This window comes from Notamacropus eugenii, chromosome 6 (genome assembly GCF_028372415.1).
Source record: "Notamacropus eugenii isolate mMacEug1 chromosome 6, mMacEug1.pri_v2, whole genome shotgun sequence".
Classification (NCBI taxonomy): Eukaryota; Metazoa; Chordata; class Mammalia; order Diprotodontia; family Macropodidae; genus Notamacropus; species Notamacropus eugenii.
This window is the reverse complement of record NC_092877.1, coordinates 352,853,132-352,872,632: the sequence shown is the minus strand read 5'-3', so window position 1 is coordinate 352,872,632 and position 19,501 is coordinate 352,853,132. Positions and strand designations below refer to the sequence as shown.

Below are 19,501 nucleotides of genomic sequence, written 5' to 3'. Positions count from 1 at the left end.
ATTGAATTTTTGACATGGGCAGTACAAAAATTTGTTTTACTTGACTATATATATATACATACATACATACATACATACATACATACATACACACATACATACATGTGTGTGTATACATATATATATTACAAGGGTTTGGTTTTGTTTCAGATGAAGGGAGGTAAGTGTAGGAGAAAAATAGATTTTTGTTCATTGGAAAACATTTTTTAAATAAAAAAGCGGCAAAAAAGAATGGAAGGATGTACTTTGACACAGAGATCCTATTGTTTGCCATATCCTGAAAGGTCGATGAGAAAAGGAAAGATGCCTTTGAGACCACAATCAACAAGAATTGATCAGGTTCTAATATGGTCTACTCCTCTGGTAGCAGCAAAGAACTCTAAACGAAGCTGATGCCCCTCAGTGTGGGAATGGCCAAACAATTTGGGGTATGTAAATGTAATGGAATATCACTACACTATAACGATAATGATGGATAGAATCACTTGAAGACTCATGAATTGACGCAGAGTCAAGGAAAACACAGAATGAGGAAAACAGCTTATAAGTAAATGACTGACCACAACTATATTGAAAATGACCAAGTCTGGTCCCAAAGAAGGAAGGTGCCATCCCTTCTTCTTTACAGTGGTGAGGAAGGGGAACCCCTATAGATGATCATGAATGTTTGTAGAAGAGCTTTGAGGTTTGCTAAGTTCTTTACAAATATTGTATCCTTTGATCCACACAAGAGTCTGGTGAGGAAAGTGCTGTCATTTTCCCCATTTTACAGATGAGGCTACTTGAGCAGACAGTTGTTAAGTGACTTTCTCAAGGTCACACAGCTCCTAGGTGGAACTTACTTTAAAATAAGTGGAGGGATAGGAGAACACTCCTGTCTGCCCCTTTCTTGCATCCAGCTCACCATCATTCTTTTAAGTTTTCACAAAGCAGTGGCTTTGGATTGAAATCTGGCTCTCCTTTCACATTCTTCAATCAGCATGTCAGAAAACACAGGGAAGGACTAAGGAATTAGTCATCAACATGACTGGGCACTCATAAACCTATTGTGTTTCTGCACTAAAAAACCAATTTGCAGGGAGAAGATATTTTTCTACCACCTCAATCAACACTGGCCACTGGATCCCACCTTGAATTCATGTCACAGGCACTTAGATGATTAACGGCAACATTCATCTGGCTTTTGTGTCCTAAGCAAAAAATAAAATGGAGGGCCACAGCAAAAAACCTCTCCTTCTGCCTCATCAACCATTGCTTAAGCAGGTCGGCCCTGCTGTGGGCTCCACTTTTCCTCATGTCTTCTCCCTGTTCTACCACACAGCCATCAGTCTCAGGTTACAGAAAGCTGGACCCCACCTTCCCCTTTAGGAAATCCAGCAACTAAGCCTTCCTGAAACACTACTCCCCCATGACTGCCATGGTGGGCAGGGAGAGAGGAGTGTGGGCTGCTCCCCTTAGGTGATGGGCTGATTGGCTCTGTGTATTTGAAAAAGGAGATTAAGTAGAATTAGATGTACCAGCTGCTTGAGTAACATAATATTCTTTTCTAAGGTAGCAGAGTCTTCCAAGATTCAGAAAGCCCTTCAGGAGAGTAACAATAGTGGACAGGTCAAAGCCTTGGCGATGGAAGTCAAAAGGTCAGGGTTCAAATCCAGTCTCTGCGGCTTACCGTGTCTGTGAGCATGGACAAGGCACAGGAAAATGAATGAATGAATGAAAAGCATTTCCTGAGCTCTTATTACCTGCTAAGTATTGGATTAATCCCTAGAGATACAAAAATGAAACAGTCCCTGACCTGACGGCATTTATCAACATTCTAATGAGGTTGAAAATCATATAGAAAAGCAGTGGCTAGAGAAGGGTGTTTTGTTCTAGGAAATTATAGGGATGCTGAAGGGGAGGACAGGAAAGGAAGAAGTACCTACTATAGTACCTACTATGGGCCATGCACTGTTAAGAGTTTTACAAAAAGTATGTCATTTGATCCCCACAACAATTCTAGGTGTTTTTATTATTTCCATTTTACAGTTGAGGAAACTGAGGCAGATAGAGGTTAAGTGATTTGCCCAGAGTCACATAAATAATAAGTGTCTGGGGCTAGATTTGAACTCAAGTCTTACTGACTTAGTCCAATGCTCTATCCACTGCACCACCGAGCTTAGATAATGAGATTTAACAACAAACAAACCTGGGCAAAACTTGCCATCACCTTCCTCAGATGACAAAGACCCTGTTCTAGTTACCCATATTGAAACCAAGAGTTCATAGCAATATGCATCTATAATCTATAGAAAGCAACTAAGGTTTCTCTCCTAAGACCTGCTGGTAACGGAAATGATGAATGCAGGTAACTCTCGCTGTCATTAATGGTCCATGCTCCATTGCATCGTTTGTATATAAGGAAGTCCAGTGATCTGGAACTGGGGTCTCCTGTATCAATCTCCTTCTGACATAGGCTGATGACACTCGTCAACCAGACCAGAAAAATTCCTATAAACTAGGGCCAAATAGAAACCAAAGACAATAATAACAATAATGCCAATATTTATTTTTGTTCCAACCTACATTCTTGTTTGTGTAGGAAACTCATTGAGAGGAAACTCTCTCCATCCATGCGGATCAGCTTGAAGCTTATAACCACAGAAAATTGTCTGGGGCACTCAAAAGGGACTTTGTTTATACATCCAAGGCAGGTTAGATGCAAGACTGGAGCCCAACCCTTCCTGACCATCTATCCTCTAAACCAAGGATTCCTCACCTTTTTTCTGGCATGGACCCCTATGGCAGTCTGATGGAGCATAGAGACCCCTTCCCAGAATGATGTTTTTAAATGCTTAAAATACATAGGATTACAAAAGAAACCAATTAGCTTGAAATAAAGATGTATTTTTTCCCACCCAAGTTCTATCCACAGACTGGGGGCAATGGGACATGTAGCCTCCAGCTTAAGAACCCCAGCACTAATTGTAGTACAAACTGCTCTTTTTGACAAAATAAACAGCAGTTGACAAATACTGTTTCATACATGGCATCATTTGATTTCACAACAACCCTGTGGGGGTGATGTTGCAGGTAAGCTTCCATTGGAAGCCAGTAGGTTCCTCCAGCCTCATGAGACAAAAGCAATGCCTTCATCCATCTAGGCAATCCTGAGTTCTCTCTAGATAATAAGACCAGAGACCTGAAGATGAAAGGACCTGTCAGTGAACCAACCAACAAGCCTTTATCAAGCACCTACTGTATTTCAGGGGGCAGTGTGAAGCACTCATTTTACAGATGAAGATCCTGCGATCTAGAGAAGCAAAATATCAGGGGCCAATAGGTACGGAGCCAAGACTTGAATGCAGGCCCTCTGATTTCACATCCAGAACTCTCCCTTTGCACCAGGTACAACTCTACCTACCTTACCTGTGGTATAATGTCTACAGTTATAGGGAGGAGAGTCTGAATAATGCTGGATCATATTTAAGCTGCTTACCACATCATCTCAGCTGGTCCTCATTACAACCCTGTGAGGTAGGAACTACTGGGTTTTTTTTGTCCCTATTTTATAGATGAGGAAACTGAGGTTCAGCGATTTGCCCAAGGCCACAACCATCAGTCAGGCTGCAAATCGGAGAGGCAGTGCTCTGCTGAGTGAGACACAAGGGCTTCCTGTTATACTGCTGCTCTCCACTAACCTCTCATGCTGAAGGCACACTCTCACTAAAGAGATGGTGGGCTGACTGAGCAGAGCACAGTTGGATGGGACTGACTTTTGAAGGATTCATGACACATTTTTGAATTTTTTTCTTTCAAAAACCATGACATAAAAAGAAACAGAGTCTCTCCACTCAGCTACCACCCACATCAGCCTCTGGGATATGTGACTAGGTTAGAATTAGATTTAGAATCCAGAGGAGTGGGAGGGGATCTTAGAGATCAATCCTTTGGTCTTCTTCCCTCATTTGAAGACTTAACCCCCCCCTCCCCCAAATTTGTAATCATCTAGCCTGGGATGGGGTTGAATTTAAATATGGGAAAAGAGGCAAAAAAAAAGATTTCCAAAGCAAATTAACAGAAGTGCTGAAGACATTTCAAGGTGTATAGTAATCGTGCTTAAGGAAGTAATCAATAAACATTTAATAAGTGCCTTCTAGGGGCAGCGAGGTGGCATAGTAGATAAAGCATCGGGCTTGGAGTCAGGAAGACCTGAGTTCAAATCTGGCTTCAGATACTTACTAGCTGTGTGACTCTGGGCAAGTCTCTTCACCCGTCTGCCTCCGTTTCCTCATTGTAAAATGAGTTGGAAAAGAAAATGGGAAGCCACTCTAGTATCTTGGCCAAGAAAACCCCAAGTGAGGTCAAAACGAGTCAGATAAGACTGAAACGACTGAACAAGCACTGGGGATACAAAAAGAGGCAAAAATTCTCTCCCAGCCCAGGAAAAGGAATAGGAAAAGGGGTGGGGGGGAGAAGAAGAGAGAATGAGAGCTTACAGTCTAACGCAGGAGACAGCATGCAAACAAATATGTACAACACTAGCTATACAGAATAAACAGAATATAATTAACAGGGGAAAGTACTGGAATTAAGAGGGACTGGGGAAGGTTTCCTGTAGAAAGGAGGATTTTAGTTGGGATTTGAGGGAGGTCAGGGAAGTCAGTAGTCTGTATTTTGGGAGAAACTGAGAAACTGGGAGAAATTGGGGAGAAATTGGGAGAAACTCAGGAGGATAGGGGGGATGAGTCTAGAGGCTGAATCTCTGGCCTGTCCATCCACGCTTCTCCTTCTGCAGTGGCTGTTCATTTTTAGAAAGCCAAGATTTCTACATTTGGTAGTCCTGCCATTGGTGGGAATGATCCTCCAGGGAAATGATGATTTGGTATGTTGTATCATAACTTTTCTCCACTTGGCTAAGAAATCAGTGACTAATTACTGAACTGTCATCCCTAGTCCTATCTTTTGTGGAATACAACTCAAAAGAACCATTTAGTAAAACAATTAGTGTCATGAGTGTTTTGCATTATTACTAGTTTAGGCTCCCACGGGCCTCCTAACAACATGGTCTAAAATTACTGAGTCCCAGAAAGTTAGAGTTAGAAGGGAGCTTTGATCATCTCACCCAAGCTCCTCCTTGGACAGAGGAGGGAACTGAGGACCAGAGAGACAACATGATAATTTGCCCAAAGTCTCCCAATCCGTCAGGGACAAAGCTGGCAGCAGATCTTCCTAATTTTGCCCCCATGGCAAGAATTAAAATTATACTTCCTGTATCCCAAAGGCATAGCCTGCCCGGGATAGGCAATACACACTTGATAAAAAAAATTTTTTATCATCTTTAATCAGTTTTCATACCTCTCTAGCTTTGATCTTAATATATCTCTACATAGAGATGGAGACCAGAATTCAAGATTCTCAGTATTCTTCTGAGTTTTTTCTTTTGTTTTGTTATTATTGTTTTTAAGACTTTTGTGACTCCGGACAAGTCACTTAACCCTATTTGCCTCCGTTTTCTCATCTGTAAAACGAGCTGGAGAAAGAAATGACAAACCACTCCAGTACCTTTGCCCAAGAAAAATCCAAATAAGGTCATAAAGAGTCTATATATATATATATATATATATATATATGTGTGTGTGTGTGTATGAATATATACATATATATACATATTAATATACATACACACATTATATGTGTATGTGTGTGTGCACACACATACACACACGCAATCAGAGGAAAGCAATTTCAGAGGAGAAAGTATCAGAGCAGGCTTGGCTCTTTAAAAAAAAATTAGTTCCTTCTGTGCTCCCTCCTTGCATCATTTCACACAAATGTTTACTTGCTTAGAAGGTGCTAGAGCTAGAAGAGACCTCAGAAGACACTTCGTTTACCACCTCTCTCTTCTAAAGATGAGGGAACTGAGACAGCAAAGTACAGGGAGGTTAAGGAATTCACCTAAACTCATGTAGATGTAACGTGTCAGATGTGTATTGGAGGGTCTTTTAACTCCACAGCCAGTGGTCTTACCACTATTTCCTCATATACTTCATATGTGCCATAAGATGGCCCTTTAGGTCTCAAACTACCTTGCTATTGGTTGCCATTTTGGTTGTAGAGGAGAAAGGAAAAATCATCAAATGTAGAAAAATTGAAGACTGTGGGAACTTACCATTATCTTGGCTGAGTTACAGAATCCTAGCCCTGGGACAGTCACCTGATATAGACAGAGGCAGGTCTTGAATGAGTAATCTTAGGAGATTTTCAACATATGGAGAGGCAGATGTGCAGAGTATGTGGCTGGTATGTTATTTCACTGTTGTCAGAAAAATATCCAGGAAATGTGCCTATTTTAAGTTAAGTTTTCAAGGAAGACTTAAGAGACAAAGCTTAAATGTGTGAAAGTTTTGAGTCAGTGGAAAATGCAACTGAAGGTTTTCCAAAGATGGGATGCTCCCCCTAAAATAGCCTTTTCCATAGAAGTTTTAAAAGAAGGGAAAGGAGAGGGTTAGAATTCATTCATTCATTCATTTGGCTACCAAATCTTGATGGAGCTCCTTCTCTGTGTTAGGCACCAACCTAGGCAGTGTGTTGGTGACTAAGGAATAGTCAATGCCTTCATGGAGTTGAAAGTGCAAGACCAATCTCTTTCCACGGTCCTATTTCTAGGTGACATTTGCCATCTGAGAAGAATTTTAATTAAAGAGATATTGAAATCTGTAACAGAACAAAAGAATCACTGAATGAAGGAGAAGGAAGAGATTTTAAAGGTTCCCAACACCAGCCAGTAGTTTCATGGATGGGAAAATGATACCTCCTCAATTCTCAATTTAGGTGAATGAATTTCTTGCAGTGTTCTCTCTACCTCTGTAAAACCCTATCTGTGCGGCCCCCTGGAAGTCCCCAGACTGCAGGATCAGACTTTACTTTATAAAAATTACATTGTTAACGCTTTTCAACTCAGTAAGGCCCTTATTTAGCATATATCATGATTCAGCAGAGACTGTGATCAGCATTGGAGCGACCAAAATGAAAATGAAACAGTCTTTGTCCTCAGGAAGCTTAGATTCTACTGACGGAAAATATCTGTGTGTATATAGATATACTGGTGTGTTTATACATATATGTGTGTGTGTGCACATTCACATATGGGGAGAGAGAGTAAGGGAGGGGGAGGGAGAAAGAGAGAGAGAGAGAGAGAGAGAGAGAGAGAGAGAGAGAGAGAGAGAGAGAGAGAGAGACCTTATAAAATTCTCCCTGGTTGAATTCAGAATATCAGAAATAAGTAACCTACATAATACTTACACTCCTGAAAGTGACTCTGATCCCCAAAGCCCTGGATTGTGGCCAACCTGAGAAGAAACAGTTCAGGTTGGCAGCACCTTTAACAGCATGGAACTATCCATCCCGCCCCAGGTTCGTTTTGCCAGCAGCTCTAGAAGTACCAGTAACTGCCAGAGAGAAATGCGGCTCCTTCTACCCACACAGGTGCTCTCCCTGTCAGGGTCTCCCTTCCATAGGTGCATGGCTTAACTCAGCTTTAATTTATTACAGCTGACAGGATCACAGTGTGAGACAGCATAGGCACAGGCCACAATTAAAGGCATACCTTACTGAGGATTGTTACAGTGAAGAGCCCACCAAGCAAATGTTTTCCAAGATGAAGTCACTTCTCCTTTCCCAGGAGCAGAAGTAAAATGGATCATTCTTTATCAATTGTAATGAAGATACTTCCTACATTTAAGTAGTCCTGAGACCTTATCTATAGAATGAAATGGACCAAAGACAGTAGAAGATACTTAGAAGGTTATAAGGGCTGGCTCTCTAAAATAAGTTAACGAGGAAATGGGCAATTAGGTGGGAGTAAACTTGGGTTTTCTTGTAGGATCATAGAATTAGATTTGGAGGAGCAGGAATGGGGGCTTAGAAATCATCTATTCTAATTCCCACATTTTTAATAGATGAGGAATGAAAGCCTGAATAAAATAAAAAAGCGTAATAAAAGTCTAAAAGCCTCAAAACCCGAGTTCAAGTCTGATCTCAGACATTTACGAGCCATGTGACCCTGCACAGGTCATTTAACCTCCGTCTGCTTCAGCTATAAAATGAGGATCACAATAGCACCTACCTCATAGCGTTGTTGAGTTAGTATTTGTAAAGCACTTAGCCCAGTACCTGGCACACAGTAGGTGCTTAATAAATGCCTGCTGACTGATTGATAGACTGACCACATCATAACCCCTCATACACTCTTAAGTTCTAGCCACGTTGACTTACTTGCTCCTTTGCAAGATGCTCAAGTCCCCAACTCAGAAGAAAATGACTCCCAACCACCAAGCAGCACCACAAAGAAAATGCTGCTTGACCACAAGATCAGACACACCTCTTAGAAGAAGTGAAGCAAGAGGTTTTTATAAATAAAAGAGAACACTAGAGGAAAGAATTTTTAAGAAGTATAAATTCTCTGGGGAAGATGGGGAAGGAGAAGTATTGGGGATTAATAGAAGCGGTACCAAACCTTAGCCAAACAGACTCCCTGGAAAACCAGAATGGATCAAGGAGAAACTTGTGCTTCCCTGTGTAAGTATGTGCTCTTTGCCCATAAAATATGAGCTCCTTGAGGGTGAGAACAGCTTCACTTTTGTCTGTGTATCCCTAGGGCTCAGCACATGTAGTTGCTCAGTTTTTTCAGGTGTTTCTTGACCCCATTTGGGGTTTTCTTGGCAAAGATACTGGAGCAGTTTGCTATTTCCTTCTCTAGCTCATTTTACAGATGAGGAAACGGAGACAACGTTAAGAGATTTGCCCAGGGTCACCCAGCTAGTAAGTGTCTGAAGCCAGCTTTGAACATGAGTCTTCCTGGCTCCAGGGCTGGTATTCTAAGTACTGCACCACCGAGTAGCCCCTGTACATAGTAGGTGTTTAATTAATAAAAACTTGTTCAATTCAATTGACCTCAGCCCTGAAGCTACTCTCCTCCTTTCTATTTGTCATCCTGTTTTGTCTTTATTTTTGACTCTAAGCCTCCACAGTAATTTCTCTGTGCCTTAACTAAGAGACAACCCCATTTACCCAGTAGGCAGTAGGAGAAAGCATTTCATCCAAATTCAAATAGGTTGTAGATAAGTAGAGTCAAGAGTTCATAGGAAGGAGAAATTAGCTAACCTAAGTCAGGAAGTGAAGAAAGCTTTATTTTTCATATCAGTCATCGAAGGGGAAGGGGAAGGGGTCATCTTCAAAATCCCTTTCTGCTCTCCCCTTCTGTGGATCTATCCTTGTATACTATAAATTTAATTAACATTTCTCTCACATCACAACCATCACATAAATCAAGAACTACACAGCACCATTTCCCTTAGATTGGAGTTCCCTGAAAGGCAGGGATCAGGTCTTCTGTGATCAGACCCCAGAGTTACAATACACTATATATAACAGAATTTGAGAAAGTCAGTGGAAACGGTGCTAAGAATTAGTGCACAAAATTTCCTCCCTTGTTTCTTGCCTCTCTACTCAAGATGAAGCTGCATCCTCCTATCGAGAGTATTCGATTTGGATCCATAATAATCCCAAGTCCTGGCTTCCAAACTTCATAACCAAGCCCTTTGCCTTACTCTGCCTCAATTTCCTCACCTAGAAAATAAGATGAGTTGAACTGAATGATTTCTAATTCAATTCTATTCCATAAATATCACTCAAGCAATTACTATTTGCTAGGTATTATTCTATGCATTCCAAGACAAAACATTACAGTGCCTGTCCTCATGGTGCCTACATTGTACAGTTCTAAGTTCTATAACTATAGTTCATTCCAGCTCTGAATCTATGGAATGATAAAGGAGACACTCATTGGAATTCATGTAAGAAAATATCTGTTGGATTTCTCTTTTGTTTCCAATCTTGGATACATTTGATATAAATAAACAAATGAACAGATAGATTAATAAATGAATAGATGCTAAGGTGGTGGGCTTCACCTCACTGATATCTATAACTTTCTAAAAAATTCACTGACAGATGAAAAGCAAAGGAAAATAAAAGAGCATTCGGCAGCCCCCCAGATGCAATCATTCAATTTTCTTTCATTTTTTTGTTCACCCAATCTGTCCACCAAATAAATCAAAAGCAGTGAGGTTAGAGGAGAGACATGGCCACCATATGTGGCCAGTTCACTGAAGATGAAAAAACCCTTGCTTTCCAGTAACTAAAAAAAACAAAGCCTGCAGAGGTCATTGACCTTTCTCATGGGCAGCAAATCCAAATGAGGAGAAGGTTGAGGAACTAACTTCATGTTTGGGACTTTTGAAAATTCTGGACCAGTTTGGGGAGAGTGCGGCAGATGGAGACTTGGCCTCATAGTCAGAAGACCTAGGTTCAAGTCTTGCCTCTAACACCTACTGACTGTGTAACTCTGGGCAGGTCACTTGGCCTTATAGTGCCCTAGGCAACTGTCTAAGAGCAAGTAGTAATCTGAATAGAAAAGGGGCTTTTTCTTTCTCCTGGAAGTTCCCTATGAATCCCAATGAATTCATGATCTCTAAACTATCTGGGATTTATTCATTCATTCATTTGTACACACATCTATGAATGAAGGAAAAAGCAATGACGACAATAATAATGAATAGCTAACATTTATACAAGGCCTACTATGTGTCAGGAACTGCACTGATAGTCATTGTAGAGCACTTAGCACAGTGCTGAGCATATAGTAAGCCTTATATAAATGGTAGTTATGATGATGATGATGATGATAGCAAAGAGAGATTTAAGGGACTTGCCCAGTGTCACGTATCTGAGGCCAGATTTGAAATCAGGTCTTCTTGACTCTAGACCTAGAATAGCTGCCCAAAGCACCAAGCACTGTGCTAGCCACTTGCATTGTACTAGGAAAAGCAATGCATAAAAGAAAATGGCAACCATACCGGAGTGGGACCAAAGCAAAGTAGGTTCATACTAGTACCAGTCAACAAGCAAGCAAGCAAAAACCACTTATTGGGTGTTTACTATATGTCAGACACTATGGTCTAAGAATTCTTATTCCTTTATTTTTTACATTTTTTCCCCACTTCATAACATTTTATTTTTTTCCAATGACATACAAAGATAGTTTTCAACATTCACTTTTGAGTTCCAAAATTTTTCTACCTCCTTCTCCCCCTCCCAAGAAAGCAAGCAATCTGACATAGGCTATACATATATAATCATATTAAATATATTTCCGCATTAGTCATGTTGTAAAAGAAGAATCAGAACAAAAGGGAAAAACCACAAGAAAGGAAAACAACAACAGAAAAAGTGAAAAAAAAGTATGCTCCAATCTGCATTTAGCCTCCATAGTTCTTTCCCTAGATGTGAATAGCATCTTTCATCATGAGTCTTTTGGAGTCGTCTTGGATCGTTGTATTGCTTGAGAAAAGCTAAGTCTATCCAACTTGGTCATTACACAATGTGGCTGTTACTGTGTACAGAGTTCTCCTGGTTCTGCTCACGTTACTCTGCATCAGTTCATAGAGGTATTTCCAGGTTTTTCTGAAATCTGCCTGCTCATCATTCTTTATAGAATAATAGTATTTCATTATATTCATATATCACAACTTGTTCAGCCATTCCCCAATTGATAGATGTCCCCTCAATTTCCAATTCTTGGTCGCCATAAAAAGAGCTGCTATAAATATTTTTGTACATGTGGGTACTTTTCCCTTTTTTTTTTATCTCTGTGGAATACAGACCTAGTAGTAGTATTGCTGAATCAGAGATAGTTTTATAGCCCTTTGGGCATAGTTGCAAATTACTCTCCAGAATGACTGGATCAGTTCACAACTCCACCAACAATGCCTTAGTGTTTCAATTTTCCCACATTTTCTCAGCATTTATCGTTTTCCTTTTCTATTTTATTTGCCAGTCTGATAGGTATGAGGTGGTACCACAGATTTGTTTTAATTTGCATTTCTTCAATCAAAGATGATTTAGAGCATTTTTTTACATAACTACAGATAACTTTAATTTCTGCCTGTTCATATCTTTTGACCGTTTAGCAATTGGGAGATGACTTGTATTTTTATAAATTTGACTCAGTTCTCTATATATTTTATAAATGAGGTCTTTATCAGAAATGCACGATGTAAAAATTATTTCCCGGCTTTCTACTTTCCTTCTAATCTTGGTTGCATCAGTTTTGTTTGGGCAAAAACTTTTTAATTTAATGTAATGAAAATGATTCACTTTGCATTTCATAATGTTCTCTATCTCTTATTTGGTCATAATTCTTCCCTTCTCCATAGATCTGACAAGTGAACTATATCTTATTCCCCTAATTTGCTTATGATATCATCCTTAATGTCTAAATCATGTGCCCATTTTGACCTTATTTTGGTATAGGATGAGATGTTGGTCTATGCCTAGTTTCTGCCATACTGTTTTTCAGTTTTCCTAGCAGTTTTTGTCAAATAGTGAGTTGTTATCCAAGAAGCTGGAGTCTTTGGGTTTATCAAACAGTGGACTGCTATAGTCATGTACTAACTTATTCCACTGACCCATCTCTCTATTTCTTAGCCAATACCAAATAATATTGATTTTTTCCCCTTTACAATATAGTGTTAGATCTAGTATGGTATGGCTTCCTTTGCATTTTTTTCATTGATTCCTTGACCTTTTGTTTTTCTAGATGAATTTTGTTATTTTTTTCTAGTGTTATAAAATAATTTTTGGTAATTTGTTTGGTATGGCACTGAATAAGTAAATGAATTTAGGTAGAACTGTCATTTTTTATATTAGCTCAGCCTACCCAGGAGCAATTGCTATTTTTTCCCAGTTGTTTAGATCTGACTTTATTTTGTGTGAAAGGTGTTTTGTAATTGTGTTCATATAGTTTCTGGGTTTGTCTTGGGAGACAGACTCCCAAATATTTTATATTATCTACAAGAATCTTTATTCCTGATTTGATAGAATTTATTTGACCATGATTGCTGACTTGAAAAGGAAGGACTAGGGCAGAAAGAGTAGATCAGGTGATCAACCAGGACCACAGACACCATGATGGAAATTCTAGAGATAAAGGGCTTAGAACCTCTGAGGCATGGTTGCTTCTCCAAAGAGTAAAACGTTGACAAAACTGTCCAAGAAATGGCTGGGAAGTAGGGAGAATTTTTTAAAGTGCCTACTAAGTGCCAACGAGTATTCTAGTTGTAGGGAATACTGAGACAAAAATGTAGCAGACCTATACACATGCAGAATCCTACCATAAATATTTTAGAACAGATTCTAACAAGGAATTCTTCTATAAAATCAATAATCCTCCAGGTCCCTATGCTTCATTTTAAGATAACTTGACATATGAAAATATGGATTTCTACAGATAAATCTGGGGGTTATTACTTGCTTTAGGAGAAGATTCAACAGAGGATTCTTTGAGATAGCCTACCCATCTGCTACATTTCAAATAATCCAAATGACAAAATGTCTATATGCACATCATTTTTTTTTCCAGAAAGATATTTTATTCTTTGCAGTAAGTATACCCTGCTGTGCAAATAAGTACCTCCTAATTCATCTGTTCTGTAGTTCAGATCTCTGTGCACCAGTCTTTCTTATTTGGTCAAAACCAAGTTGCTAACCACATATTATAGATAACTGTCTCCCCTTCAATCAAGCTCTAATATGCTTTGTCATTCAAATGGCCAGCAGGGACTATATTGTCCACAGAGCCCACCAGCCACCCCATGTACAACAGCTTCTAAGGACTCAGGAAAGAGTCTCCTCGCTTGAGGATTATACATCCAGCCACAACTAGTTGCCTAGCAACTGAACATTACATGAAATGGTTACTAATTATATAAGTTTATCATTACTTACTTGACCAAGACCTCTCACAGCTCCATAAGATAAAGAGCTCCAGATCTTGGTGGAACACAGCCCAAGTGCCTATAACATCCCCATGATCAGCCCAGTCAAATATCCCAAATATTCCTATTTTATCAAAACAAAAACCAAGAAGGAGAGGTGGACCATGAGCCCAGGTCTCCAGAGTTAGGGCCAAATACTCCTTCTAGAATTGGATTACTTCAGCAATCAATCAATCAATATTCTTCTGTTCCTAGTGAGTGCAGAGCACTGTGTTAAGCTTTTGAGAGGTTGAATTCATTAGGCTGCTGAGAACAGAATTCCAAGCAGTGGGTCAAAGCCACGATGAGTTAGATTTAGACTTGATAGAAAGACACAATGGCCTTACCATTAGAAATATTCTGGAGTGGAATGTGATGTCTTGGAAGCTAGTCAGATGCCCCTCCCTACAGATCTTTAAGCAATGTCTGATGACCACTTCCCCAGCATGGCATACAGTGGATTCTCCTTTGAGGATGAAATGAACTGGGAGATGTCTTCCAACTCAGACTCCATTACCTACACAGCTAACTTCTAGTCACTGATCAAAAATGGCACCATTCTGAGGATGTCTTACCAATATAAAGTAGAGTGTAGGCATAATAGGTAGAGGGCCAACCTTGGATCAGGAAGTCCTTTTCAATAATTGTGACTCTGGGAAATTCACCTAATGTCTGAGCACTCCAAGCTGTTTCCAATGATTACAATTCATAGATGAGTTGCCATTTAACAATAACAGGGGTTTCTATAGCTTGGCACAAGATATCAATTAACAATCATTCAGTAAGTGCTCAGCATGTGCCAGGCAGTGCACTAAATTCTGAGGACATAAAGAAATGTCGAAACACAGTACCCAACCTCAAGGAGCACACAATTTGATGTGTGACAGAGGGAACTCAAGAAGGAAGAGGCAATTTGCAGCAGATGTTGTGAAGATCTTTCAGGATCAGATTAAGATCTGGTGGGGATATGGAGGTCATGTAGTACTCATTTTGAAAAATGAGGGAAGCAGAGCCAAGATGGCAGAGTAGAAAGATGCACATACGATAGCTCTTCTCCCACAGCCCATAAAATACCTGTAAAAATGACTCTCAGCAAATTCTAGAGCAGTAGAAGCCACAGAATGACAGAGTGAAAGAGATTTCTAGCTCAGTATGGCCTGGAGGCTTGAAGGGAAAGGTCAGTCACACTGGATGTGGGGTGCAGCAAAGCCCAGCCTTGACCTCTCTGCACCTGGAGCAAGCCTCGGGAGGCGGGGTCCCCAGCAGCAGCCGTGGGGACTAGATTCCTAGATTCTTCAACCTACAGGCACCAAATAGAGCTTCGAGGTCAGTGAAAGGGCTTTTTCTAAGGGTAAGAGGGGAGCAGGGTCCCCTCTTGCCCCAGCCCTCATGGCAGCAGTGGCACCAAGTCCCTTGGTGGAGTTCTAAGCCTAAAGGCCCTAGGGGAATTAAGCAGTTGATCTGAACCTCAGCCACAAGCCTGGCCAGGGAGTAAACTCCTCTACCTTGATTGTGCCACCTTGGAGGAACTGAGAACCTATAGGTCCCCAGAGTATACCCTCCTTGACAAAGGACTCAAAAGTCAAGTAACTGGCTGGGAAAATGCCCAAAAAAGAGAAAAAAATAAGAACATAGAAGGTTACTTTCTTGGCAAACAGGTACTTCTTTCCATCCTTGTGGATGAGGAAGAACAATGCTTACCATCAGAGGCCTCCAAAATAAATATGCAATGGTCTCAGGCCATGGAAGAGCTCAAAAAAGATTTTGAAAATCAAGTAAGAGAGGTGGAAGAAAAAATGGGAAGAGAAATGAGAGAGATGCAAGAAAATCATGAAAAGTGAGTCAACAGCTTGCTAAAGGAGACCCAAAAAATGGTGAAGAAAAATAACACTTTCAAAAATAGGCTAACTCAATTGGCAAAAGAGGATCAAAAAGTCAACGAAGAGAAGACTTTCAAAAGCAGAATTAGCCAAATAGAAAAGGAGGTTCAAAAGCTCCCTGAAGAAAATAGTTCTTTAAAAATGAGAATGGAATAGATAAAAGCTAATGACTTTATGAGAAACCAAGAAATCACAAAAGAAAACGAAAAGAATGAAAAATGGAAGATGAAGTGAAATATCTCATTGGAAAAATAACTGACCTGGAAAATAGATCCAGGAGAGACAATTTAAACATTATGGGACTACTTGAAAGTCATGATCAAATAAAGAGCCTAGACATCATCTTGCACGAAATTATCAAGGAAAACTGCCCTGATATTCTAGAACTAGAGGGCAAAATAAGTATTCAAGGAATCCACCAATCACCTCCTGAAAGAGATCCAAAAAGAGAAACTCCTAGGAATACTGTGACCAAATTCCAGAGTTCCCAGGTCAAGAAGAAAATATTGCAAGCAGCTAGAAAGAAACAATTCAAGTATTGTGGAAATACAATCAGGATAACACAAGATCTAGCATCGTCTGCATTAAGGGATTGAAGAGCGTGTAATATGATATTCCAGAAGTCAAAGGAACTAGGATTAAAACCAAGAATCACCTACCCATCAAAACTGAGTTAATACTTCAGGAGAGAAAATGGTATTTCAATGAAATAGAGGACTTTCAAGCATTTTTGATGAAAAGACCAGAACTGAATAGAAAATTTGACTTTCAAACACAAGACTCGAGAAGCATGAAAAGGTAAACAGGACAGAGAAATCATAAAGGACTTTCTAAAGTTGAACTGTTGACATTTCTACATTGAAAGATAATATTTGTAACCCTTGAGACTTTTCTCAGGATTTGGGTACTTGGAGGGATTACACACACACACACACACACACACACACACACACACATTCAGAGAGCACAGGGTGAATTGAATAGGAAAGGATCATATTTTAAAAAATAAAATTAAGGTGTGAGAGAGGAATATATTGGGAGAAGAAAGGGAGAAATGGAATGGGGCAAATTATCTCTCATAGAATAGGCAAGAAAAAGCTTTTTCAATGGAGGGGGAAAGGAGGGAGATGTGAGGGATAAAGTGAAGCTTACTCTCATCACATTTGGCTCAAGGAAGGAATAACATGCACACTCAATTTGGTATGAAAACTTATCTTACACTACAGGAAAGTAGGGAAGAAAGCAATAAGCAGAGTGGGGGAGATGATGGAAGTGAGGGCAAATGGGAGGAGGGTCCAATTAGAAGTAAAGAATAGAAGAAATGGGGTCAGGATAGGATGGAGGGAAATATAGTTACTCTTACACAACATGACTATTATGGAAGTCATTTGCAAAACTACACATATATAGCCTGTATTGAATTGCTGCCCTTTTCAGTGGGCTTGGGTGGGGAGGCAGGAAGGAAGAGAAGTTGGAACTCAAAGTTTTAGGAACAAATGTTAAGAATTGTTTTTGGTTACAACTGAGAAATAAGAAATACGAGTAATAGGGTATAGAAATTTATCTTGCCCTACAAGACAAGAGAGAAAACGAGGATAAGGGAAGGGAGAGTTGTTAGAAGGGAGGATAGATTGGAGGAAGGGGTAATCAGAATGCTTGGTGTTTGGGGGTAGGGGGAGGGGAGAAATGGGAAGAAAATTTGGAACTCAAAATTTCATGGAAATGAATGTTGAAAACTAAAAGTAAATAAATAAACATTAAAAAAAAGAAAAGAAAAATGAGGAAACTGAAACCCAGAGATGTGTAGTGACTTACCGAACAACACACAGAGTTGAGCCTATATTTGAACTCAAATTCTCCAAGTTCCAAAGCCTTTCTCTTTCATACAGCAATGCTCATTCAAAGCCTTGGGCTTCTTAATTCGAATTGGGCTAACTTTGAAGAGCCCTTGAATTGGGCTGCCTTTCTCTTTTAAGGAAAGGGTGACATATTTTTCTTGAAATAAGTACTATCTGGTTGTACCCACAAAAAAACCCAACTATTTATGCTGGTTCATTTCCAGCATTTTCCAGTGTTAGATTCATGTATTTTGAAGAACGTTTGAAGCACACATGCTAAAATTAGGCCATGTTCCACAGTCAGTCATTTCAATCAACAAGAGGAAAGATTTGGGGCATCAAATGGAATCCTAGTCATTGAAGATTTTTTTAATGGAATGCCATGTCAGAACCCGCATAGGAAATGCTGTTTCATTTCCCCACTCAGGGAAAGGATGGAAATTCCTCAAAATCACCACAGAAAAGTGGTTTCCAGAAGTTTCTATTGTAATACCAGTCCATTTTCTTTTAGCAGCACAGGTGAAAATCATCAGGTGTAAACTGAAGCAACAATCTTAATCACTTCCAATTTTTTCTCTGAACATGTATATTTTCCTCCATTTTCTATTAGATGAGTTGGACTTTCACTTTTCAAGGGAAAATAATGAAAGCCAAGAACTGCAAACTTAAAAGAAGATATAGACAACAATCACACAAGATGGGAATGCAGCCATCGATGGGGGCGATTGGCCTCATTGGAGTGGATGACCACATCAGTGAACTCACAGATTCATCAGAGTTTGAACAAAATCTGAAATCAAGCTCTTAAAAAGAATCAAGCAACGGGATCTCTATCAGTATCTCAAGTTTAAATTATGTTTCTAAGCCACAGTTGCTCTGAACAGACCATGGTGCGGATGTTTTTCTGCTTACAAAATGCATTTACATTCTGCTCCAGGCCATCACCAAATCCATTTTTCCAGCCTTGATTATTTAACAGCTTAAAACTCTGTAGTAGATGGCAGCCTTCATTCTCCTTGAAAACCTGCTTTGGCAGTAATTAGAGTCAACAAGAGCTGAGAAAGCCTCAAAGGGCTTTCAAAATCTAAAATCAGATTTCATTTGCCATGAAGAAATACCACAATAAGTAATTTACAAACAACAGGAATAGTCAAAATTATAGAATGAAAGTTAGACAATGAGAAAATAAGGGATTCCCCAAAGACTAGAGCTCAAGGGCACTCTGCCATCTGACTCAGTTGCCCTTTTGGAGGATGGGGCACTAGAGATGTATTGGAACCTGGTCACCTCCAGCGAGAAGACCCTGTTCAACTGCAGTCAGTGCTAAACCTATCTCCCTCTCTTCTAAGTGGTGCACTTCAATGCTGGCACTAAATGATTCCACAAGATTTGGGAATCTACTAAAATGATTTCCAGTTGGAGCATCCAAATGTCCTCATCATATAAGAAGTCATGACCCCACTTACAGAATCTCAGAGCTGGGAGGTACATTGGAATCCATCTGGTTTAACCATAACATGGATAAAGATGCCTTCTACAGCAACCACCTTCATTATCCAGCCTTCACTTGAAGATCCCTAACAAGAAGGAATCTGCCGCTCCTCAAGGAATCCTGGCTGCCCTTTTCGACAACTCTTACTCTTGGGCTATATTTACTGACAGCAAGCCCTTTGTCACATCTTCATCCAGTGCTCCTTGTCCTGCCCTATCTTTGTTCCAGTCTTTTAAATGACTCCAAGACAATTATATGGTTCCCCTCGTTCTTCTCTCCAGGCAACTATCACCAATTCCTTCAACCAAACTCATAGAGAAGTATTCAATGAGTCTCATTTTTAATCTCCTTTTGTTGGAGCACAAGAATCCATTTTCCTTCAAATTTCATAGATTTTTTTTCCAGAAATAACCATCACCTCCTCTATAGAGGCAA

At 39.8% G+C, this 19,501-nt stretch overlaps 1 protein-coding gene across 5 annotated transcripts in view; it reads right to left on the bottom strand.

The window, feature by feature from the left end:
* The window catches only part of TNIK (TRAF2 and NCK interacting kinase), a 414,101-nt gene that overhangs the window by 295,346 nt on the left and 99,254 nt on the right, over positions 1-19,501 (bottom strand). The window lies entirely within an intron of this gene.